Source organism: Oryctolagus cuniculus, chromosome 7 (assembly GCF_964237555.1).
Source record: "Oryctolagus cuniculus chromosome 7, mOryCun1.1, whole genome shotgun sequence".
NCBI classification, from domain to species: Eukaryota; Metazoa; Chordata; class Mammalia; order Lagomorpha; family Leporidae; genus Oryctolagus; species Oryctolagus cuniculus.
Window position 1 is genome coordinate 122,812,472 of NC_091438.1, and position 16,881 is coordinate 122,829,352.

General features: G+C 39.3%; 1 protein-coding gene across 7 annotated transcripts in view; it reads right to left on the reverse strand.

Moving 5' to 3' along the window:
• The window catches only part of ELAVL4 (ELAV like RNA binding protein 4), a 170,292-nt gene that overhangs the window by 150,912 nt on the left and 2,499 nt on the right, over nucleotides 1-16,881 (reverse strand). The window contains exon 1 of one of the 7 annotated variants that reach the window (XM_070078544.1): nucleotides 2,781-2,907. The exons of 4 other annotated variants lie outside the window; for them this stretch is intronic. The gene's annotated coding sequence lies outside the window, so the exon portion shown is untranslated. Of the gene's footprint in view, nucleotides 1-2,772; nucleotides 2,908-16,881 lie in introns of those variants that run through there. 2 more of the 7 variants (XM_051857795.2, XM_070078546.1) reach the window with 2 other exon arrangements.

Below are 16,881 nucleotides of genomic sequence, written 5' to 3' on the forward strand. Positions count from 1 at the left end.
TTTCTGCATCTCCCTGCATTCCTGGACACCCACCTAAAACAACTTCCCTTAGTCTATTGCCTTTAACGTACTTTATTTTCTTTATAGCATCTAATGATGTCCTGAAACTGAATTATTTTTATTTAATGGCTTATTGGCCTGGTATGGATATACTCTGCTGGAATGTAAGCTGTGTCCTCAGCAACTACTACAGTGCCTGGATGCAGTAGGCACTCAATCAATTTTTTTTTTTGTTAGAATAAATGACAGAACATTCAAACTCCATATCCACTTTATCTATGTCTTTCTGACTATATCTGTCCCTTTCGATACAGTAATATTTATTTACATATTTATATTTGTCTTCTTTACATGGTTGGAAATTTCTTATCTATTTCACCTTTGTATCCTTTGGACACTCACAGTAGAACATTTTCTAATTAATGTGTACTAAATGAATACATGTTGTGGTCTTCTATTAAGGCCTGTTGGATAAATAAATGACATGGTTCCTTACTTGTTCCTCTTCAGGCTTCACATTTTTGACAAAGAATATGACTATATTTGAATAAGGAAAAGCAATCTGGCATTTTAACTACATTTCCTTTGCTTCTTTTTAAGAACTAATGACCTGATCACCAGCATAAAGATTCCTTTTCTCCTATCCATCAATCTCTTATTAGAAGGGCTTTTTCAAATTCCTATCAATTTATTGGAGTGGGATGAAGAATACCTTTAAAAAACATGCACTCTTCTAGAGCACACCAATCTCTGCTTGCTGTGGGTACAAGCTATTTTTATCAGGTGATACTGTGATATTCCTTTTCAACACATGATATTCACTCTTTCAAGCTGTTCGGCACTGTTCTATTTGGTTTCATGTTACATCAATGAGACAGTTTGAAGGAAAAGGAAAAATGGGACATGCTATTTTAGCATCACTAAAACCCTAAATAAAAATTCTGAAATTTCCTAAGTTCCTTATCTTTGCAATCTACATTCAGGACCCTACCTATAGACCTAAGATTAAGGCAATGCCTTTGTCCAGAGAATATTTTTCTAAGAATCTCAATTACAGAAAGGCATCTTCATTGTCTCTAAAACTTCAAGTGATTAAAGGTCATACATAAAGGCCATAGAAAAGTCAAGCAATTATTCCATGCACTTTGTACTTTCATAGGATTTTAACTCTGTAAATTCTTAGTCTAATTATATTTTAAAATAATAGCACATCTGGTTATACATCTGGGCATGCTGAGTTTGCCATGTGATAATGATGAGGAGCTGGCCAAGAGGCAGTTAGATAAAGAAGAACAAAGCTCTGGGAGGTTTAGGTGGGAGTATCGATGTCTCTGCACATAACTAGAACATGAAACCATGGAAATAAATAACATGACCCTTGAAGAATCAATAGAGCAATAGACTTAAGAGAAAAGCTTACTACTCAAAATGTTGGCAATCAGTATATATTGAAAGGGCAAGAAAAAGTTTCAAAAGAAATAAGTGCCTAAGATAGTATCTAGCATATTGTATAGGCTCAAAAATACTTAACCCAAAGTCTCAGGCAAACGGTCTTTGTAATCAATAAACCATGATACAAATATTTGTTTCTATTATTTCTAGAAGCAACTTTAAGCTGGTATAGAATATCAACTGTAACATTGGCCACAATCTTCATCTCTCTTTGTAGTCATTCCCTTTGCAATGTGACTTTGCAGATCTTCTTACAGAGAGATATAATCTATTCCCTCATCACTCTATCTGGGTGACCTTGTGATCTACTTTGGCCAATAGGATACAATAGAAATAACACATGTGTTGGTTCTTGTTTACTTTCATTCTCTCTTTTGGAACACTGCCCAGCCCTGGTTGTCCTGGAGAAAAAGAGACCACATGGAAGACAGCCCAGTGAGTCCAGTCAAGGTCATCCTAGAATAGCTTATAGTTCACCAACTCCCACACATGTGAGAGAGCCCAGTCAAGAACAGCAAAACTGCCTACCATTTCCAGAATTGACAGTGAATGAATGAGTGAGCTCAGAGATCTGTATAAGACTCAAGAACAATAAACAACAGATAAACTCTGTTGCATAAGGTTTAAGCTAACTTGCCCCATTGTTACATAGCTAGCAAACAATAGGACCAAACTTCATTGCACAGCTAGCTAATAATGGCACCAAAATTCAAATCAGGAAGTGCAACTTCAGAGAAGCACTTAATCGAACAAACACTCTCTTTTTTCCAGTCTTCTCTAAGATAAATAATCTGTCCCAGTCTTTCCTGGTGTGTCTGATTATTCTAACTCAAAGGGCAATTTCCATGCACAATAACAGTAAGAAGCATCATAAATAAGTAAGAATCTATTTTGACCCTTATAACAACCTTTGGAGTCTCCACTAACACTTCTGTTTTACAGAGGAGAGATACAAAGGTAAAGAAGGTGAGATTCAGGGAGACTAAGCCACTTCCCTCAGACACAGAGCCTGTGAGCAGCATCACTGGGCTGTAACTCCAGATATGATAACTCCAGAGCCTACTCCCATGCCCCCTATCTGCTCTTCTGAACCAACTCCAAGTTCTTCATATTTTCCTTCAGCTTAATTTCCCATCAGCTGTTTCAGTTAGCAAACATATATCAAATATCCCTTATGTCTCCCAGCACTGGACTGGCCCTTGTCGGGGATCCTTCAAAGCAGTTAAACCCTATCCTCAAGGAACTCCTACTAGCTGGGGATACAAGACTGGAATACACAGAAGTTGAACAATATAATAAAAATGAAATGTAAGAGAGTACCTTACTACCTGTCAAATTAATGGAAAAAGCAGCCAGATTCCGGAGTTCAAAGACAGTGAGAGAAACCTGGGCTGGATCTGCCTAGCAAGAAGGACACAGTATGAGAGACTCCCTGTAGGAACACAGTCTTCTGTTTCCTTAGGTATATGATTCTTGTTGAATGGTTGTCATGGTGATTTTGTCTTCAAGATACTCATGTGGGGACTATTTAAATCTGGTGGGTTTGAACAGGGCTGATGCCTTGTATATATGCAAAAAGGATTCATCAGAGAGTCCAACATATCCATAAATCGACAGGGCTAACAGCTAGATCCTGGAAACTCGAAGCAACCACTAAGTCGCATCAATCAACATATCCAGAAAATGGACAGTAAGAATTTAAAAAAAAAAAAACCGAGAAGAGAACCAAGAAGAAAAGCAAGTTATGCATAATATATACAAAGTATCAGTATCTGTATTCCAGCCTTTGGGGGCTAGGGAAAAATTAGCTAAGAGTAAATACCTACACTTCAGTAAATCCAACTATTTTCTTTTTTTAAAAAAGATTTATTTATTTATTTGAGAGTCAGAGTTACACAGAGAGAGGAGAGGCAGAGAGAGAGGAGAGGTCTTCCATCAATGGTTCACTCCCCAAATTGGTTGAAATGGCTGGAGCTGTGCTGATCCGAAGCCAGGAGCCAGGAGTCTCTTCTGGGTCTCCCACACGGGTGCGGGGCCCAAGGACTTGGGCCATCCTCCACTGCTTTCCCTGGCCATAGCAGAGAGTTGGACAGGAAGTGGAACAGCCGGGTCTCGAACTGGCACCCATATGGGATACCGTGCTTCAGGCCAGGGTGTTAACCTGCTGTGCCACAGCACTGGCCCTAATCCAACTATTTTCATTCCCAGATTATTTTCTTTCTATTCTTAGAATCTAGGAAAGATCTTCCTTGTTCTAACACAAGCTACTTCCCAGAGGTACCTTTGCCACCTAAGCCCTTGCACTCTACCATGTGCCAGCCACACTGCAATGCTTGCAGGGTCTCAGTACACCTTCCTCTATCACACACTCATGCTGCTCCTGGCCTCTGGGACTTTGCAAGGATATTCTTTCTACTGGATCTCCCATCTGCTCTATGCACCCTACCCAATCTTTCCTCTTCTCTTCCACTAGCTAATTCATGGTTTTCCTTCATCTGTTAGTTTAAATGCCACTTCCAGTTGAAAAGAGGGAAAACAGGAATGACTGCAGGCGTGGAGGAAGCATCATAAATAAGGAAGGAGGCTGGGACAGTTGGTCTGAGTTGGATGGGATTCCTGGTTCCAGGTACAGTACAAGGGCCTAATTGAAAGCCAGTTTAACAGCTGGAGAAGAGGAAGGTTGTGTGATAAAATGAAAAAAATATTGTCAATAAGACCCCCCCCCCCCCAAGACACAATGCTATGGGGTCTCCACTAAAGCAGGATAAAAAAGAAAATGCTTCACTAATAACTAGAAAAAGGTAGTACCAAAGATTTATGGAGAAAAAAATTGGCAACAATTTTCAAGTGGCAGGAATGAGACAAAGCATAGGATCCAAGAGGTCTTGGGAGGAAAAACATGGTTAGTAAGTCTGGAGACAGTAGCCATGGAGGAAGCCAGGAAACCAACAGGTCACATCATATAGGTGATTCCAAATGTGGCTGCAGCACAGTGCAATGATACAGGCAGCTTTAAGGTAACAAGTAGGGGTAGAGCATTTGGCCTAATGGTTAAGATGCTACTTGGGATGCCTGTGTCCCACATCAGAGTGCCTGGGTTCAATTCCTGGTTCTGGCAGTGGTGATGACTCAAGTAATTGAATTCCTGTCACCCACGTGTGAGGTATGGATTGAGTTCTCAGTCCCAAACTCCTGGCATTTGAGGAGTGAACCAGTTGTTGGGAGCTCTTTTTGTCTCTTTCTACTTCTCTAAAAAAATTAAAACAACAAGTAGAACAATAATAGAAAATGGTCAGGAAATACTGTGATAGGAGGCATGAGAGAAGAAAGGCAAAAGTGAGTAGCAGGACATCATCATCATCATTGTCATCATATCCATCATTTATAAAGAATTTACTCAAAGCATATGTTATAATATGCATTATTTCATTTTCAAGAACAAAATGGCCCTTGAGGATGCCCAAAGACACATAAGAAAAGAAAAGCATGCCATTTGGCAGGTGTGAGAAAATAGATCCACTAGACATGGTGACAAATATTTAAAGTAACCTCACCTTCAATCTGAGAAGACGTTTATGTCACGTTTGTTTAGAACCTAATTATCCTGCCAAGATAAAAGCTCCTTGAGGACACAGCCTATGTTTATCATTCACCACTATGGGAACAGTACGTAGAATGCCTCTGGAACATGGTGGGGGGCACTCCCTGAATATATGTTGGTAGAGTGAGTAATCAAATGCATGTACAGATGAAAACACCAGCTTGACATATTTATTATTAGAAATATGAAAAAATAAGATAAAAAGCATTTGTACATGTTTGAATCAAAAATTTTAAAATTTAAAAAATGCTTATTTATTTATTTGAAAGGCAGGAGAGTCAGAGATGGAGATCTCATATCCCCTGATTTACTTCCCAAATTACTCACAAAAGGTAGGGTTAAGCCAGATTGAAGCCAGAAGCTAGGAACTCAATCTGGGTCTCCCACATGGATAGCAGCACCCCAACTACTTGGAACATCACCTGCTGCCTCCCAGGGCACACATGAAAAGGAAGCTGCAATCAGGAGTGGAGTTGAGACTCAAACCTAGGCTTTCCAATATGGGATGTGGGCAGCACAAGTGCTGTTTTAACTCCTGTGCCAAACTCCTACTCTTGTACTAAATTTTAAAAGGGCAAGAAAACATTCCTGAATCCACATCTGCTGATGACAGTAGGAAGGAAATACAGTGAGAACCTCCCAAGACAAAGGTAAAATTTATTTACCACACCATTCCTCTCTTGTACATTCTCTTCCAAATGTATTTTCTACTCACACTTTGGAGGGCTCTACATTTGGGAGTTAACAGTCCAAGCACACAAATGATTCTTCTCACTGATTGACTGAACAAACACTTCGTATGCCCCTTCTAGTAGCCAGGTAGTATTTCTTTCTTCAAACTATTTGTTGAACTCTTTACTTACTGTAGGGTTAATCTTATAAGTATAAAGTTAACTGAAAATAGATCTTTGTAAAAACTATGAATGAGAATAGGAGAGGAGGAAGAACATGCAATTTGTACACCTTAAATAAAATTTAAAAAAATATTTTTAAAAAATGTGGCACTGGGAACACAGGAAAGCAGGAGACAGGCTGGCAAACTTCAACTAAGATGCACGTGGTCCATTAAGGGCAGGAGCTCTCCCCAAGAATAAAGGGATAATAATGCCCAACTCAATTTGAGAGGTCAAAGGATGTAACAGCCATACCAGATGAACACAATGCCATGGGCAAGGTGGTCCATGCCAAGAGCAGAAGAAGTGAGAAATGACATAACAGAGGTTCCTTTCCTCTGGATTACAATGGCACCTGTGTGCATCTCCTAAAGGTACTTACAGCTAACACTGAAGCAGTTTGCTTATTCTCCTTGTATCCTCCACAAGATTTTGGACTCCTTGAGATCAGATGTACTCCTAGCACTCAGCAGAATTCCCGACACACAAAGGATATTTAACTGGATGAAAAAAAATGTAAAAATGGGGAGGCAACATTCCAGAATAGTTAAGGAACACTGAAATTCATTTGGCTACTAGACCTTGAACCATTTCTGTGTCCCCATTCCCTCATCTGTAAAACGAGGATAATAATAGTAGCTACTTGTGTCAGTTACACCCTCATACAAGCCAGGACTGGGACAGAGGTAGGAGTGCAAGAGATTAGTTTACTGGGCATAAAAAACAGAAATGGAGAAGGAGTGTCTCAGACCACAATGCAGATCAGATAAAAGCTTGGTCAACTCAATGAGGAGTAGAGATTTTTCAGTAGAGGAGTATCCACATTGTTGAGAAATGGCCAAACCCTAGCACCCCAACCTCGGGCTCAGTCATTGGCTTGGGCTGGGCTGCCCAGGAAACACATGGTCTAAAGGCAATGCAGCTGACAGCAGTCATCCTACTGCACTCTTTGCAGATAACTTTGAGTTTTCTCTTGAAGGGAGATTTAAACATTGTCCCTCCATGGGGGCCACACCACTTAACCAGGTTGTGAGACTTACATTAGTTAATACAGATAAGACACTTTAAACAGTGCCTGGAACCTTTATACTGTTAAAGTATTTGGTTTTACTGTGAATTATCTAAATGAATTACATACAACCTCAAATGTTGAGTCCATGTTTGCATTACAAACTTAATGATCACAGGGTTTATAAAGGGAATATGAATGTGTAAACTGACCTGAGTTATATAAAATGGAGTAAAAAGGCCCATGGTCTCTGTAGCCTATCTGCAGAGTACAAATTCTGCCTAAAGATATTCAGGTTAAAAAAAATCCCAAAGAAAATGACTACTATATGTCTGGCTAAAATTCAGATCTTGAAAATGAAATCTGTATATCATTTTATGAACAAATGTAAGTTATTTTTGTATTTTAGTTTTATTTATTTGGAAGGCAGAGTTATATAGAGAGAGGGTGAGAAGGAGACGCTTTCCTAGGCACACTAGCAGGGAGCTGGACTGGAAGTGGAGCAGCTGGGTTTCCAACCAATGCCCATATGGGATGCTGGCACTGCAGGTGGCTGATTAACCTGCTACACCAAAACGCCGGTCTCCAAACCTAAGTTATTATGCAAATATCTTCCTTATCTCTTTTGGTATTGACAATTAAGCAGAGCATCACAAGAACTCTTTTTTTTAAAATCCATACTGATAAACTTGGTGTCTTTGATATTTTAGTATTGATATTACAATCTCAAGAATTAACAAAAAAAAATCAAGGTCTCTTCTGCATTTGGCTACTCAGTTTTTTATTTTATTTTATTTTATTTATTTATTTGAGAAGTAGAGTTACAGAGAGAGAGAGAGAAAGGCAGAGAGAAAATTTTTCCATCCACTGGTTCACTCCCCACATGGCTGCAACTGCCGGAGCTGGGCTGATCTGAAGCCAGGAGCCAGGAGCCAGGAGCTTCTTCTGGGCTTCCCATATGGGCACCAATTCATGTCCTGGCTGCTCCACTTCTGATCCAGCTCCCTGCTATGGCCTGGGAAAGCAGTAGAAGATGGCCCAAGTCCTTGGGCCCCTGCACACATGTAGGAGACCTGGAAGAAGCTCCTGGCTCCTGGCTTTGGATTGGCACAGCTCCAGCTGTTGCAGCCAATTGGGGAGTGAACCACTGGATAGAAGACCTTTCTCTCTCTCTCTCTCTCTCTCTCTCTCTGACTCTCCTCTCTCTGTGTAACTCTGACTTTCAAATAAATACAAATAAATCTTTTTTTTTTTTTTAAAGACAGTATTCCTACAAGTAGGATCATACTGGTAGCAATACAGCAGTTAGGACAGAGCACCCAGTCTTGTGGACTCTTAGTTACAGCCTGTCCAAGTCCTCTTCCACATGATACAGTGGAAGACTGCTTCACAAAATCTTTAGTGAATGTTCTGGATCTTGGTCCTGGATCCACCTACCACAGGCAAGTTGAAACTCTGCTGCCAATACTCTATGAATTGATTGCAAAAGTTGACACTACTCATGATTCCTAAGTGGGGTATATTTATGTACTGGGAGGTGCTGAGAAGAAAAGGAATGCAAACAACTATGTTACATTTACGTATCCTGAAAAATCACACAGTTCCTATTGGAAGTCAAGCTACTGACATATCGGTGTCAGGTATCTAAATGCCATTCCTTGGTGACACACAAAAAGATCATACAATCTGTCTGAACTCTGAAATCCTAGAATCTCTATAAAGAGATATAAAAATTATTCTGTTTTTAATTGCACTGAATGGTATACAACAGGCAAACCCAATAACTTTTCCTTTCAATTCTACAGCACAGTGTAATAGTCTAAAAAAGAATTTGTTGAAGTGAAATTTACGTAACAAAAAGTTAACAATGTTAAGATGAACAGTTTAGTGGCACTTAGTATGTTCACATTGTTGTATAATAACCATCTCTACCTAGTTCCAAAGTATTTCCATCACTCCAAGGTATACCCCTTATTCATTAAGCACTTTCTTCCCATTCCTCTGCCTCCCAGGGGTAGGGACTGTCTGACCCATAGGCCATATAAGGGCCATAAAATCATTTGGTCTGGCCCTGCAAAGGTAACGATAGGCCTCAAAATTCAATAAATTTGTAGCAGGCTAATTTTTAAGTTGATAATTTTTGTAAGACCTGTAAATGATGTTATAAATACCCAAATGGCCTTTGGAAGAAAAAGTTCCCTACCTCTGCTAGCCCCAGCAAGCCTGCCTTCTGACTCTATGGATTTATCTACTCTGTATATATCAAAAACTGAATCACAATATGTAACCTTTTATGTCTGCCTTCTCTCACTTGGCATGTTTTGAAGGTTTGTCTACATCATAGTATGTATTGTAACTCTATCCCTTTCCATGGCTGAGTAACATAACATTGTATACAGTGTTTAAAAACTTTTTGGAAAAATTGAACTAATTGAAGTCCTTTCATATTTAACACGGCTTGTTTACCCATTCATCTTTTGGCTATTGTAAATAGGACCACTACAAACAGGTAAGTATTTGTGCTTGAAGACCTGTTTCTGTTTCTTTTGGGTATATATCCAGGAGTAGTATTGTGGGGATCATACAGTAATTCTATTACTTTCTGAGGAACTGACAAACTTTTCCACAGTAGATACATCATTTTACATTCCCATTAGCAATATATGTGCATTCCAAGTTCTTCACATTCTCATACGTATATTATACCAGGCAAGTGGGTATGAAGTGGTTTCTCATGGTTTTGATTTGCATTTCCCTAATGACTAATGATGTTGCACTTCTTTTCATGTGCCGTTTGGTTATTTCTTAACCTTTCAGAAAATAATCAGGGATTCAAATTCAAGTTAAAATTCAATTTCATATAAGGCCTCAAAACACAAATAATTTAACTGAGGGGACAGCTGAACAGATACTTTCTAGGAGCTTCACCAAGTTCACACACGTACAGGCAATGACAATCACATCAGAACTCAATACTAAGTTTTAGTTAATTTTTAAAATTTTCTTGTAAAATACATTTCTATTTCAGAAATCTTATAATCAGAGAAATATGGTATTTAAGAAAATATAAGTTCTACAAGGGCAATAATTTTTGTTTATATCATTCTGCTAAGCACATACTAGGCACTCAACAAATGTTCACTAATTAAAGTAATCCAGTTGATTGTCTGGAATCAGACACTGGAATTGAAATGCACACAGGAAGGCAGAAGTATGGACCTATGACACTTCCTCAAGATTTTTCTGCCTAGTACCACTGTGTGTTATTCTGATCACTTTCACACTGTAGACTGATTCTGCCATTTCAAAAATCAGAAAAGAAATAAATCAAGCATACTTTAATTTGGAAAAAAAATTTGGTATCCCTTGTCTTTTTTTTCAAAAAGAAATTCTAACAATTACAATTCTTATTGTAAGAACTTTCTAGCTTTGAACAATTTACATCCCCTAAAGAATAAATCATACCCTTAAAGGTAACAGAAACACTAATTCAATGTAAAAGACTGTCCCATGTATACCAGTTTCTTGAACTCTGTACTTCTACTATGACCCCAAACAACATAGTAGTTTGCCGTGAAATTATAGTAGAGTATTAGCAGTTGGTATCATTCTTTCCTCAGCAAGTGACAGGGAGAATTTACAGTACAAAAACTCTTCGTCGTATGACAAACTTGTGGTCATGGTCTGACTTCTATTATTACAATCATGCACCAGGTACTTCCATAACACTAGTTCCAATGACCTGAGATCCTCAAAACTGCTGCTTCCCAGATGACCATTTGTTCAAAAGCTCATCCTGTGAGAACTGAAAGAACTCAACTTTTGGAGACATAGAGCAAAGATGGCCAAAAATCTTCAGGGGCAAAAGAAAAAAAAATAATTCTTGTATAACAGCAGTAGAGCAAGATAATAGAAATCAACCACAGGCTGGATAAGAGACCAAAGTTGAATAGAGTCCCACTCAGGCCTTCAGCAGCAAAAACACGACTCCACAGCATGGATTCCTCATTGAGGAGCTCTCCAGGTGGCGACTACTTGGAAACTCCTTTTCATCATTTCCTTATTTAATCTCCACCCTACTTTCTGATGTTTTAATTAAAATCAATAAAAACAATTTCAAAACTCTTCTTGTAGGGGGGCATTGTGATATAGTGGGCAAAGCTACCTCCTATGATGCTTAATGCTGGCATCCCATATGGGTGCTGGTTCATCTCCCAGGTACTCTTGCAATCCATCTAGGTGCTAATGTTCCTGGGAAAAGCAGCACAGGATGGCCCAAGTGCTTGGGCCCTTGCCACCCTTATGGGAGACCAGATGAAGTTCCTGGCTCCTGGCTTTGGCCTGGCCTACCACTGGCCTTTGTGACTATCTGGTGAGTAAACCAGCAGATGGAAGATCTCTCCTCTCTCTCTCTCTGTAAGTCTGACATTCAAAATAAATAAATAAATCTTAAAAAATTCTTGTAAAGATTTGGTTAAAGGAGCCTCACAAACCGAGTCACTTGCTTAATACAGAACTTGTTGATAATCTACTAAGTACAGAGCCCTTTTGTCCTCAAGGGATACAGTTTCTGTCCTCAAGAAGTTGAGCTTCTTTCCCAAATCTGTCAGCTCTGCTTTTGAGGTCCAAAAGGCTTCAAACAACATTTACCAACAGAAGCCTGGAGGATAAGTGGTTCTCTTAAGAAATAATGGGGCTAGAGGCCGGCGCCGCGGCTCACTAGGCTAATCCTCCGCCTAGCGGCGCCGGCACACCAGGTTCTAGTCCCGGTTGGGGCGCCGGATTCTGTCCCGGTTGCCCCTCTTCCAGGCCAGCTCTCTGCTGTGGCCAGGGAGTGCAGTGGAGGATGGCCCAGGTGCTTGGGCCCTGCACCCCATGGGAGACCAGGAAAAGCACCTGGCTCCTGGCTCCTGCCATCAGATCAGCACGGTGCGCCGGCCGCAGTGCGCCGGCCGCGGCGGCCATTGGAGGGTGAACCAATGGCAAAGGGAGACCTTTCTCTCTGTCTCTCTCTCTCACTATCCACTCTGCCTGTCAAAAAAAAAAAAAAAAAAAAAAAAAAAAAAAAAAAAAAAGAAATAATGGGGCTAGAACCAAGAATGGTGATAATGCAGGTAGAAAGAAGAGCAAATGCAGGAAGCCAAAAGCAAAAGTGAAGCATGCTTTGTTGACTGCAAATAAGTTAACACTGGAACAAGTGTTGGATTTGAATGGGATCTGAATGAGGTTAGAGATAAGGGTGAGGATAGATGGGCAATGGCAAACTGACAAGATTGAACTTCATTCACTCTGTGGTCAGTGGGGAACAGGGAAATGACAGGCTCAGATCCATGTTTTAGGGAAAATTTTAAGTATTGCTGATCAATTGAAAGAAAAGAGACTAGAAAGTAGGACAAAGAGTTAAGAGAATTTTACAGTAGATTACCAGAAAGATGAAAGAGGGAAATTACAGGTTATTAACTATTCATACTGTCCCTAATGTTCATCACCATGAATGAGTAGTCTAAATGATTCCTGATTTTATCTCCACACTTCTTTTCTGAAGATATGACATGTCTGAAAGTATTTGGGGAGTATTTTTAAAAGAACATTGTTCCTTACAAAGGGTCTTCCACATTTAAGAGATAAATAAATCCACATATAATACACTTTGGGGACCAAAGTAGAAGAATTTTTCAACAGAATTCACTGGTTTGGGATAGGTTCCTTTGTAGTATATTCAAAACTGAGTATGCCTCTCAGTCATAAAACCAGGATTCAAGTTCCTACTCTGTCATTTACCAGGTGACTATTATTAGGCAGGTCACTAAACTTTTCTAGGTTGTCATTTTCCAAAATGCTATGTCTCAATAAGGGTCTCAAAGGGGAACAGAGGGCACCCTCAAAAAGGGAAAGTGAGTAAGGTCTAATGAAGCAACATCAACAAGGGCTGATGAAGTACCCTGAGGCTAGAAACAATAGAAGCCTAGACCTGTCCTAGACTTTGGCATTCAAACAGCCACTGCTAACTGGTAGGGAAAAGGAACAAATGCCCTAAATGCATTTTCCTTCTGCCTCAGATACCTCCTAGTGTTCCCCTTTCCCTGTTGGCTTAATCCTTCCAGAAGCAAGAGGGTAACATATCCCATTGATGCAGTCTATAAAGGTCAGCCCCAAGGTCACAAAAAGGATTGGAAAAAGGCTAGAGAGTATTTCCTGAAGGCAAATGGAAGAAATCCAACCCCAAACAATGGTGGGTATATACTTCTCCCACAGATTAAATAGACAAGCTGCAACATTTCAGTTAAAGGAAATAGAAGATTGAGCATCAAGCTGGTACTATTGATAAGCAGTGTTTACAATTAGCATACTATAGATAACTGTAAACTCTAATTTACACTAATAAAATGTAAAAATTCCTAAAGCAAACTGGGAACTCTGAGGCAGCTGTAACATCAATACTAGCCACTTTGCAAGTTGTTGGGAACCTGTGCAAATAAGCAAAAAACAACAGTAACACATAGTATGTTTTGGAGTAAATTTTGTACAATACAAATTTAGAGTTTTCTTTAGATATAATATCATATTCTGACTCATGAATATGTGTAACCGAAATGAACTTCCAACTTGTAAAGAGAATAAACCATGAAGTAGGCAGCTCAGGTACATCTGAGTAAACCACTGCCAGGCTCTGAGTGAGTGTACAAAGGTCACTTGTGCAGCGAATTTGGGTCTATTATTCATGGGTTGAATACATAGAAAATATGCATCAAGGCATTAGTATAATTATGTTGTTGCAGAGACACCTAAAAGGTCAAAGAGCTCAAGTAACAACTAAGTAGGAAAGTATCAAAGGGGTAACTGGTTTCTTTTCAGCAAATCAAACTTTCTACCTCCATAACCCAGAGGACTACGTATCACAAAGATGCGGAAGATTGTTAGTGGGCCCAATCACAGGTTAAATTCAGTGTGGACAATGACTCTAACTGTTTCAGTTGTAATCAGCAACACATATAAAAGGGTTTTGTTTGTGTGTGTAGGTATGTGATGAATACTTCTGGATTTCTCATTATAGCAGTGAACTACAATATTTAAATACAAATTGAACTGTTCCAAAACAAAAGTTAAATTCTCACCTGTTTCATATACTACATGTCCAACAACTTGGAAAGCATCAATACAGCTCTTTACTAAATACCTGCATCATGAGTTGTGGGCAAAATTGTGTCCCAGAATTCATATGTTGAAGCTCTATGCAACAGTATCTCAGAATGTGGCCTGTATTTTGAAATAGGGTCTTTAAAGAGGAAATTGAGGTAAAATGATATCATATAAATAGGTCCTAACTCAATAGGACTGTATCCTTAAAGAAGAGGAGACGAGGACACAGTGGAAAGAGAGCCATCTACAAGCCAACCTAACAGTTCTCAGAAAAACAACCCTGCCAACACCTTGATCTTGGACTGCTAGCCTCCAGAACTGTGAGGAAAAAAAATCTGTTGTTTAAATCACCCAGTCTGTGCTATCTGTTATGGCAGCCTTAGCAAACTAATAGTCCATGTATGATTCATCTCATTATGAGGTTGCATCAAAAGAGAAATGCAATTTTAAAAATTCAGTTCCCCATAACAAATCTCAAGTATCAATGTCAACAGATGCCTTATTAATGTAGTACCATAGGTGAATAAGTCATTCTACATTGAGTAAAATTTCCAGATAACTGAATCTTGCCTTTTAAGAAACCAAAGTTTGGGGGCTGGCATTTTAGCTCATTCAGTTAAGCCACTGCCGGTGACTCTGGCATCCCATATGGATACCTGTTTGTGTTCTGGCTGCTCTGCTTCCCATCCAGTTCCCTGCTAATGCACCTAGGAAAGCAGCAGAAGAGGGCGCAAGCATCTGGGCCCCTGCCACCCATATAGGAGACTCAGATGAAGCTCCTGGTTTCTGGCTTTGGCCCTGGCAATCACTGGGGTGTAAACCAGAGGATGGAAGATCCCCACCCCCCCATTTTTAACTCTGCCTTTCAAAACAAATAAAGAAGCCAAAGTTCATTCTAGTGATTGTTCTAATCATAAAGGATGGAAATCTCACTAAAATACATTATTATTCTCACTTTAAAATAGAGTATGCCATAATTTAACTCTTTTAAAGAATAAAATTTCCAACAAAATCAGGAATAATTATCATTATTCTAATACAATTATTGCTTCTACTTAAGATTGAAACTGATTTCTTGGGTCTTTATAATTTGCCAACATCTCATTTCCAACTAACAATTCATGAAACTTATGCGTCATCTTCTATCTAGCAAGGCTCCTCATTTGCTTCCCATGGCTGAGAAACTAAGGGCATGGGAGACCAGGAAGAAGCACCTGGCTCCTGGCTTCGGACCGGTGCAGCGCCAGCCGTAGCGGCTATTTGGGGAATGAACCAACAGAAGGAAGACCGTTCTCTATGTCTCTCTTACTGTCTATAACTTTACCTGTCAAGTAATAATAATAAAAAAAGAAATATGTCTTCATAATCAAAAAGCTTGAGGGGCTGGCACTGCGGTGTAGTGGGCTAAGCCTCCACCTGTGGCGCCGGCATCCCAAATGGATGCCAGTTTGTGTCCCAGCTGCTCCTCTTCCTAACCAGCTTTCTGATTATGGCCTTCCCAGGCAGTGGAAGGCGGCTCAAGTGCCTGGGCCCAGCACCTGCATGGAGACCAGGAAGAAGCTCCTGGCTTCTGGCCTTGGATCGCCTCAGCTCGGGCCCACTGCAGCCATTTGGGGAGTGAACCAGAGGATGGAAGACCTCTCTCTGACTGTAACTCTACCTCTCAAATAAACAAACCTAAAAGATAAAGAAAAATTAAAAAACATAAAAAGCTTGAGAGAGATTCTAAGGAGCTTGCCTGTGCAAACAAGTTCACACAATCTTTGTGGGTGTATTTTTGCTTTTCAAAAATGTTTTTGTTTCCCTCAGAGTTTTCACCTGTATTCCCAAGAGCTAAAGTTAAAGTTTTTGTCCACTATGTTTGGATAAGCAAGATTTTATTTTTAAAACATCATATTAATAATTACTGGCTTGCTTCTACTTCAAAAACTTTCATAGCATCTTTACAATGAACTGATATTAAAGTTCATATAGTATTGATTTCTGACTTCAACAAAAGATGAATATAAATAGATCAATATTAAAAATAACAACTGACAAAGATCAGCATTTACAGTGTGTGTGGTACTGTGTGAACAGCAGCTTACATATCTCACTAACTATACTAATGCAAATAATTTATTGGTAGTAAGTAAAGTTATGCAAAATCATTATGACTTTTCAGGAATTATGCTTACTGGATGGATATATTACACAAATGAGCACTACTGAGCCAAACAGAATATTTTAATGTAGTTGGTTTTTTTAAAAGCTACTATAAAAACTAATAGCATAAGCAAATTCCAAATTAAATATAATCTTAGTACAAGCCAAAGAATCATTCTTCTCTATGGACTATCAACTCTAACATCAACCTAAAAAATTAAAGCACTTTCTAAAACTCCTATGACTTAACATGAATTTATGAAGAAGATATGCCCTATGCAAAGGGCCCTGTGGAAGTGAATTAGAGCCCTCAAGTCATGCACTTGATACTTCGGAAGGTTAACTTTTATAAATTAAGTTTATCGAGGTATAACGCACTTGAAATCAAATGCACAGATCTGAAGGCTTCAGTTTGGTAAGTTTTGGCAAATGGATACATCCTTGCAGTCAACGTTCCAATCAAGATTTAGTGGATTTCAATCACCGCAGTGAGTTCTCTCATGTCCTTTTCCAGACAATCCTCCTTCCCAACTATTAGTAGCTATTTTTAAACAGATGCAGTAGCAGGGATGGTAACAGCCACTGTTTACATTTGTTAACAAAATGAGTATTTACTGACTGCCCACATGGTAAGCTCTGTA